Source organism: Myotis brandtii, unplaced genomic scaffold (assembly GCF_000412655.1).
Source record: "Myotis brandtii unplaced genomic scaffold, ASM41265v1 scaffold285, whole genome shotgun sequence".
In the NCBI taxonomy this organism is placed as follows: domain Eukaryota; kingdom Metazoa; phylum Chordata; class Mammalia; order Chiroptera; family Vespertilionidae; genus Myotis; species Myotis brandtii.
The window spans coordinates 2307764-2317474 of record NW_005360891.1 but is presented as its reverse complement, the minus strand read 5'-3'; positions in this window follow the sequence as shown (position 1 = coordinate 2317474).

The following is a 9711-nucleotide window of genomic DNA, read 5'->3' as shown; positions in this document are numbered from 1 at the left end:
GCCTGATCCCCCAGGGAGCGGGCCTAAGCCAGCAGGTGGACATCCTCCAAGGGGTCCCAGACTACAAGAGGGCATAGGCCGGGCTGAGAGACCCCCCCAAGTGCACAAATTTTTGTGCACTGGGCCACTAGTGTAAATATAAAATTTCTACCACTTTTATTAGATGTTTTGATAAACTCAAGTTAGTGTCTTATTGAGAGTAGAGATGAAAAATCAGAGGCAACTCATACCTTTAGAAAAGTTTTCCACTCATTTACTATAGTAGAAACAACTGCCCAATGGCAATAACTAAAAGATAGATGAAGATAATTAGGGCTCAGTCATCTTTCTTTGGTTAAGAAATTAAATGAACTCCCCCCCATGGGCTGAAAATAAATAATCTATCAATAAATTCTTATAATGTTTACCATAAATATCCTGAAAAACATTTCTCTTGGCTAAATTGGAATCAAGAAGTTAAAGTATTTAGACCCACTTTTATCTACTCCTTTACTTTAAGATATGTAACATTCCCTATATATATACAACTGACCAAAATACTCTTTCTTATATAGTTTTTGTAAATTCAGATTTTAATATATTCCTTTAGAGCGGACTACATGATCTCACTTTTAATCAGAATCTAATGAACAAAATAAACTGACAAACAAAATAGAGCTGGAGACAGAAGCATGCCACAGACGGGATTCTTAGAGGGGAAGGGGGGAGGGGGCAGGAAGAGTTAACCAAATAATTTATATGCATATATGCATAACCCATGGACACATACAATAATGCAATGTGGTGAAGGCCTGGGGAGGGGGTGGGCATGGGAAGGAGGAAGTTAATTGGGAGGGGAGGGAAAGTGGACATCTGTAAAACTTTTAACAATCAAGACAAATAAAAAAATAAAATAACTTCCAGAAAGAAAGAAAGAAAGAAAGAAAGAAAGAAAGAAAGAAAGAAAGAAAGAAAGAAAAGAAATTCAATGCATCCATAAGATTTATTGCTTGGATGCTTTGTAAATGGATTAACAATAGAATTTCTTTAAATAACCAGTTTTTGTGCATATTTCCTTGGAACTTTCTTAGAAAAGATCAGGTATGGGAAGGCATTTTATTCAAAATTGGCAGAGATTGTGTCTGGTTCTGGATATACTTATGTTGTGCATATTTCCTTGGAACTTTCTTAGAAAAGATCAGGTATGGGAAGGCATTTTATTCAAAATTGGCAGAGATTGTGTCTGGTTCTGGATACACTTATGCTTCAAAAGGTTGAGAATTCTGATTATAAAAGCTAAAATAGTAGGAAACACTTAGAATTTTACCTCCACAATAACCCTTGGTTCTGTATTATCCCAACTGTAGAAATAGGGAAACAGGAGCCCAGAGAGGTTGAGTAAGTCAACACAAGCCACACAGCCATAAAAACAGAGCCAGGATTGAAGCCAGTAAGTTTGTTTTTGGGGTCTACATTCTCAACCACTATATATTGCTTCTTTTGTAAAAATTATCTTGCTCACGTAGGTTGACAAAATTTTCAGACTCATGTGACAATGTGAGATGACTCTAAGTACTTCAATATATCAAACAGCTATATTATCTTTAATACTGAATTATTCTAGGCAGAAAGGTAAATGGTCAAAATTTACTGTTTAGTTTTATTTTTGGTACATATCATAAACAAGACCTTAAGAAATTGTCAGACAACTTGGGATAGTAGTTTTCTTTCTCCGTCCCACCCACCTAAAATCCATGTAATTGTGTTAAGCAATTTAGATTGGTTTAAATTTCAAAGTAGTTTTTTCTTCACTTTGTATATGCATACTCTTTAGTCCCTAAATTTATTCAAAGCTCTTACATGCAAAATTGCACAATGCATAACACGTTCTCCTGTGGTATCTTGCTTGACACCTTAGAGTCTATTTTTAAAGAATTTAGACATCTTATTTATCATGTATTCATACAAATAATGTCTAATGACCCATTTTGTGCATGGCATAATTTATCACTTTTCATATTTTATTTAGACAAGGAATGCTTTGTAGGAAATAATGATTGCATTGCCCTGAGGACATTTGCCTTACTTTTGACAGATACCAGGATAAAATTCTCCTGCTAAAATTCTCAGTCTCAATCAGTAAAACAAATATACATGTTATACTTCATATGATAATTGTAGGTCCTAAGTTAACTTTAAAAATACAGACTGAAAGAGTATTTTAAAACATATGATTTGTTACTTTTAAATGTTCCTCCTGTGAAGAGTTCAGATAGGTCAATTGCCATATACTAGTAAACATGACATAAAAGTAACAAATTGAACGAGCAAGAAAAGTTAATATGTTTTTGATGATGTTAGATAAACCATTATTAAAAAACAATTTTAAGCCCTGGCCAGTGTGGCCAATTATTCCTTTTCTAAAGTGAAAACAAGAATAATTTATATATGTGTATTATTTACTATGGAAATGGTTTTCAGTTGTCATTTAGCCAAGAGATCCAGAAAATGAAATTTACTTATCTGTTACTATCATTCAAATTAAGTGACCAATACATGGAAACATGGTACTAAAATACAAATTACAACATTTAAATCCAGATATTTTATGGTCTTAATAAAATGTTACTGTCAATATCCTATATAATAAAAGCCTAATATGCTAAGTTTCCAGTCGTCTGTTCAACCAATCAAAGCATAATATGCTAATGATATGCTAAGGCCGCTCAACCACTCACTATTATGTGCACTGACCACTAGGGGACAGTCTCTATGACCAGTAGGCCAGCTTGCTGCCTGGGTCTGGCCAATCTGGATCACATGGAAACATGGTACTAAAATACAAATTACAACATTTAAATCCAGATATTTTATGGTCTTAATAAAATGTTACTGTTAGTATCCTATATAATAAAAGCCTAATAGGCTAAGTTTCCAGTCTGTTCAACCCAACAAAGCATAATATACTAATGATATGCTAAGGCCGCTCAACCGCTCGCTATTATGTGCACTGACCATCAGGGGACAGACTCGACCAGTAGGAGGCTAGCTTGCTGCTGGGGTCCGGCCGATCTGGACTGAACAAGATGGGCTGGACATGCCCTGGATCCCTCCCACAGTCCCTCCCTGGCTGGCCAACCTCTCTTGTCCCTCCCCGGCCCTGATTATGCACTGGTGGGGGCCCTCGGCCTGGCCTGTGCCCTCTTGCAATCCAGGACCCCTTGGGATGTCAGAGAGCCGGTTTCGGCCCAATCCTGCAGGCCAGGCCGAGGGACCCCACTGGTGCACAAATTCGGCCTCTAGTTATAAATAAGTATATGACATCCTGAGTTTTATTGCTGCTGCTCAGAACTGTTCTCTCAGATGCTCACATAATGTTTTATCAGGTCAGTAGATAATGCATTAATCAGCACTTTTCTTTCTAGTTTTTAAGTCATATTCTGTTTTTAGGTAAGTAAGGAATAAAAATAGCAAGAGCTCTAGAACTAAGGTCTCTTTATTCTTAATTCAACAAATTCTCTTTATTCCTAATCCAGAATCTTTTCTGATTATACTAGATTTAGATGAAGTCATTTGTCTTTAGGGAATATTAAATTTTATTTTCTCTTTACACTTTTGTAAAACCTGATGCCTTTAAGTATTTTGTAGCTACTCTGAAAAAACTTTTAAAAAATGTTGACTTAGAAAGATTGAGATCAATTAATAGTAAAATTTATACCTCATAGTAGGTAACTTCAAATGTTTTTTAACTTAATATTTCTAGGGAAATTTAATTAGTATTTACCATTCATTAAATTCCCATGTCTTTGTGGTTCCTGGACCCAATTCCAACGTGTGTGTGTGTGTGTGTAGGCTTTCCCACACCAAGGTGAAGAAATCAACTCCATTCTGACACTATTTACCTGGAGATCCTATTATATTCCAGAGGTTAAGGGCTCAGTCCCACAAGACCACCACCTACTTCAGATACCAATCTTAAGCCCAGGTTCTTATCTGTGCTTCTGACCATCTGTCTACACATTGGAAGTTCCAAGGACTGTCTCCAGCTAAGGATGCCAGTTGCAAGTCCAGGTTGTTACCTGTATTTCCGAACTGAACCCACAACACCTTCTTTGGCTTCAATTAATTTGCTAGACTAGCTCACAGAACTCAAGAAACCCATTTACTCACTAGATTACCAATTTATTAAAAAGGATATTAAAGAATACAAATCAGCAGCCCCATACAGGGAGTCATAAGGCGAGGTCTCAGACAAAAGAGCTCTGTCCTTGTGGCGTCTGGGGCCTGGCAGGGTGGCATGTGGGAGGGTTCTGGTTCTCCAACCTAGAAGAACTCTGCAGCCCCTCCTTTTAAATTTTTGTGCAGGTTTCATTACACGGGCATGATGGTTAAGTCATTGGCTGTTGGTAATTGATTCAAACTCTAGGCTCTTTCCCCTACTACCAGGTGGGACTGAAAGTTCCAACTTAATATTCTTTGTTGGTTCCCTGGCAACCAGTCCCTATACTTTTCACCTCCATTAATATAAACCAAGTTGTGGCAGAAAGGGATTTGTTATGAATGACAAGACACCCATTTCACCTTTATGGCTCTAAAATGTTTTCAGGAACCTAAGACCAGAGACCAAATCTTATAACAAAAGATGTTCTCATTGCTTTTATAGCTCACGAAATTGCAAGGGTTTTGGAAGCTTTGAGCTGGAAACTGAGGATGAAGACCAAATATATTTTAAAAATATATTTGATCATCTCAAGATGAAATTTATATTTCTTATAAATCACAATATTGCAGTTCACTCCCTGGTCTTTGAACACGGATCTCTTACAGCAAAACGATCATACCTGTCACAGCACTTACATTTGGTGTAGCATCTATAAAACATATAACAATAGGACCAACAAAATATTCCTAACATTTGGAGAAGCCAGTGTGGGGTAGGAATATATTTAAAAAGACAACTCATTTGTCCAATACAGCTATTAAAACATTTTTATATTCTTCCACTAGTTCAATTATTCTTTCTCCCCCTTCATCTACTGCTACTTGTACCTTATGATAAATTAAATGACCATATATATATTGATAATATTATTATCAGTGGAAGTGGTGCTGTGAGGAAAAACAATTTCCTGAGGCCCCCACTAATATAATATATATATCTTATAAATCATAATATTATTATCAATGGAAGTGGTGCTGTGAGGAAAAGCAATTTCCTGAGGCCCCCACGGGAGGATGGCGTTTTGTGGAAAGCTTTATTGATGATGCAAAATTAAGGAGGTTCCCCTCCAAGGTCCCATCTCTTGTCTGTCTTGCTATGGAAGAAGTCCAACCTTGTCGTCAGCAGGGCCAGAATTAAGGCCCTTGCCTAGAATTTCTGTTCCATATTAAAGTCCAGGCCCGTGCAGCATCCTGCATGTGGAGTCTGCAGGCCATGGGCCATGTGGCTGCTTAAAGCTACATGGCTAAGGAGAGGAAAAACACACAGGCACATGGGCGAGTGTGGGTCATGGGACAAGGGAGTGCAAGAGTGAACAAGACCAAGCAAGAGGAAACCCTTTGGGGATTTAACTTTCCACAATTTCATGTGCTTCTGACGGTTCCACTACCTAGCCAACCCATTGTTCCCCAGGCTAGACTGACAGGCAAGCACCCTACACCACCCCGACTTCACTACACATGTGCCCATCTCCCCCTTTGTTCGATCCCTTCCCCCAGTGATTGCAGGGAATGGACCAGTGATTCCCTGTGGAGTGGGAAGTTATAGCTTCCTGGTGAAGCTGCCCAGATGACCTTACTTACAATGTCTGGCTTCCCCATTGCTCACTTCCTATTATTCATATTGAGACTAGCTAATTACGACAATAACATTATCACACTATATAATAATAGTAATGACTTATACCCTATTCCTACAAATGAAGATATATTTCCCAAGCATCATGGAACTGCAAACATTTTCAATTTCTATATCTCCCCTGTAAGATATAATGTCGACTCCTGGGCATAGCATACTTCCTTCATGATTCGATCCCTGTCTACTTGTCCAGTGTTTTCCTTAGGCGTTTTCTTTGATGTTTTAAGTTTCAGATATATTATACTGTTTTGAGCTCCTTCATGATAAAATGTTATCTCATGTTTTCACATAGTGCTCCTCACTGAACACCTACTTCAGTGTCACTGTCCGTGGTCTTCCCACACAGAAGGACTCAAGAAGCTTTTCTCCTGTGAAAGGTAATATAAATGGATCCACTCCACTGGAGGTGCAGCTGCAGTGCCAAAGGAACTGCCTTGCATGTCTTTTATTTTTTAATTTTTTAAATATATTTTTATTGATTTCAGAGAGGAAGGGAGAGGAAGAGAGAGATAGAAACATCAATGATGAGAGGGAATCATTGATTGGCTGCCTCCTGCATGCCCCACACTGGGGACCGAGCCTGAAACCTAGGCATGTGCCCTTGATTGGAATCGAACCTGGGACCCTTCAGTCTGCAGGCTGACGCTCTATCCACAGAGCCAAACCGGCTAGAGCTGCCTTGCATGTCTTACTCCTCAAACCTGGGGATGTATAAACTGGGCACAATAACCTTTGGGCTTGGCTAAAAGCAGGATTGTATTCCAAACAACTGTTTGTAAAGCTAACAAGAAGCAGGCCTTATGAGACATTAGGACTACGGAACTGAAAATAGAAGACATCCTTCAGAATTAGCATCGTTTGCACTTATAGAAATTTCTTCCTTAGCCTATTGATACCCTTAGAAATTCCCCCCTTCTTTTAATGCAGTTATTCCCCTTCCTTTTCTTACAAAGACCCTTTGCCTTCACCTCCTAGTTGGAACATGGATCACAGATATCTCTATCCTCCATCACTACACTATCCTGGCTTTCTATGAGAGAGTGATGCGTGGATGAGGGAAAAAGGGCTAACGTCCTGATGTACCTCTACCAGCTTCATAGTTAAATTCCTATTGGTTGCTTATAAGGCTTTGAAAAAAAGTAAATAATATAATGGAAATATATTGGAGTAGCTAACAGACTTGAGAAAATAGCTAAAAGGTGAGTCTTTTAAAACTCTAATAGTAGGTTTTTAGGAGCCTCTTTTTCTTCTTTGAGTGCAGGTGACTCGCTTCCAGTGACTATCAGGTCAATTTGCTGCTTCTTTGAAATTTAAATTTCCATAGAAGTAGTGGATCAACTAGGCCTGGTTCACAAAATTAGCTATGGACACTAGGGGAGAGGTGATGGCACCCTTGAATTATCTGGCTATTCTTAGAGAAGAGGGAGTATCTGTGAGCCAGGCAGCCACCTTACTTGGTTCATATTCTCCCAATAGATAATGTACCTTCCTATGACTTACGTAATGTTTTGGAATTTGAACTGAATTAAAATAGCTTAACCAAAGCCACATGCACATTAAGACAAATTGCTACTTCATTTACTTACCTCTCCTTAATTTTGCTTGCATATCTAAGAGAATCTATCTAATATTAACAAAAACTAACTAGTTTTTATGGTTACTCTAAACATCCAGTTTCCATATGGGATACACACACACACACACACACACACACACACACACACACACACACACGTGTGTGTGTGTAGCTTTTGTTTAAAATTAAAAAGGAAATTAAATTTGGAAAACAAATTTATACCCTTCACTTGTGATTATAACAATGGTGTTGTCAAATTTGGAAAACAAATTTATACCCTTCACTTGTGATTTTAACAATGGTGTTGTCAGTTTGAAAGTACTCTCATTGGATATTCAAAAAGGGAAATATTGCCATTTACAAAAGCAAGTTTAAAGGTAAAAACTACCTCCGACTGTACAGCACTGAGGGATTTTATGCACTTACTGATGATTGTAAAGAGATGTGCAATAGATCATTGCCAGGGTTGAAGGTTTGCCCTCTTACATTGATAAAAAGTTTTAGAGGTATCATACTACTGTCAAAAGTAATGGAAATCATTTCTAAATGTGGGGGAGGTCAAATGTGATTTGTAGTAAGTAAACTGCATTTGCTGAATCAAGCTTTTCAATCTAATTAGTTTAAAGGCTCTGGGTCTACGTTATGACCTTTGAAAAAGTTATCCATTTGAAAAGTTTTTGCCCCATAGACCTCTGTGAACTCTTTTCAGTATATGACCAATTTAATATTTAATATCTTTCCAGCCTCACTCAGTGTTTTGTTAAAGTTCTTGCCAAAAGATAGTTCTTAGGTTGGAAAGACTACAAAGAACCTGAGAAAGCAGCCTGTGTTTTGAAGATATTAATATATTTTTAATTTATTATTTAATGAACAAAATAAAGATAAAAGCATGGATCAGCCAATAAATAGGCTCAAAAGTAAAAAGTTTCCAGGCTCTATGAGCTTTGGAATTTCCATTCTGCCAAATCAATTTTACCAAACTTAGATGGCTAAGAACAAGTGATTTAGATAAGCTATCTGAGATGCCATTTACCTTTTTTCCCCCTCTCAGAATAAAACCTATCCCAATACTTTGAACTAAATACATCAAGATTCATCCCAGAAGAATTACAAAGATACAGTTTTACTTTAGGAAGAATTACATGAAAATTCTTTGACTTCATATGTTTTGTTAGAATATTTCAGAACAGTCTTTTGGAAGTCTTAACAGATAGTCTTGACAATGTTTGAAATAAAGTGATTTGTGATGGAAAACCATAGTTCTTGCTAGAGTATCATGAGAACTGTCCCCACAGAGAAAGTATATTGTTTCTTTGGCTGGTGTGGCTCAGTTGGTTGGAGTATAGACCTGTGCACTGAAGGTTTACCTGTTCAATTCCCGGTTTGGGCACATACCCAGGTTGCGGGTTCAATCCTTAGTTGGTTGCATATGGGAGGTAACAGATTGATGTTTCTCTCTCTCTCTCCTCTCTCTGTGTCTCTCTCTAAAATCAATAGAAAAAATAAAAAAGGAAGTATATTGTTACGTTTGCTTCAAATGTTTGTGTAATAGTGGCAGAGTAATGTCCTTAGTAGACTGTTCTGAAAATGTTAAGATGAGGTCTTTAGACCCCAGGCTGTTGTTGGTTTCTTTTTAGTTTCAATTTTGGTGGACCTTCAGCTCCAGTTAAATCTGAAAGGATCCAAAGTCTTTTATTAAATTTATTTTTGCTTAATTAGACAGGCATACTTTTTACTCGTATGTCCAAGAACTCTAATTGATACCTGTATATTTCATGAAGTTGTGTGGATAATCATGTGAAATAATACACATAAAATCCTTAGCATAATACCTAACATATAAAGAGTACTGATTGAATGTTACCAAATTTTGTAATCAGTAGAATAACAGATATGACAATCAGCAAAACATATATTTTCAGATGGTAGAAACTTAAATCATTACCTTCAACCCCAGTTAAAGGTATATGTACTTAGTTCAAGAAGACTAATTTGATTTAGTCTCTCAGTGCCTTTTCCATTATCCAATAAACCTTTAAAAATTGACACTAGACCAGAAATATAAGGGCCTAAAAGCTTGTAGGAATGTGAGCGAACACAATTTATTCTTAAATAACTGACAGCTGCAGGTCCTGATTGAACCATTCTCACTTACTCAGCCACTCTGCCAAAGATAACATTTGTCTCCATCTTCCCAGTCTGCAACTAAAAGGCAAATATGATGAATTAACTGCTTCCTTGTAGACCATGTGGTCAATTGGAAGCCCTTTAAAGATATTTTGGGTTCCTTTTTGCTCCT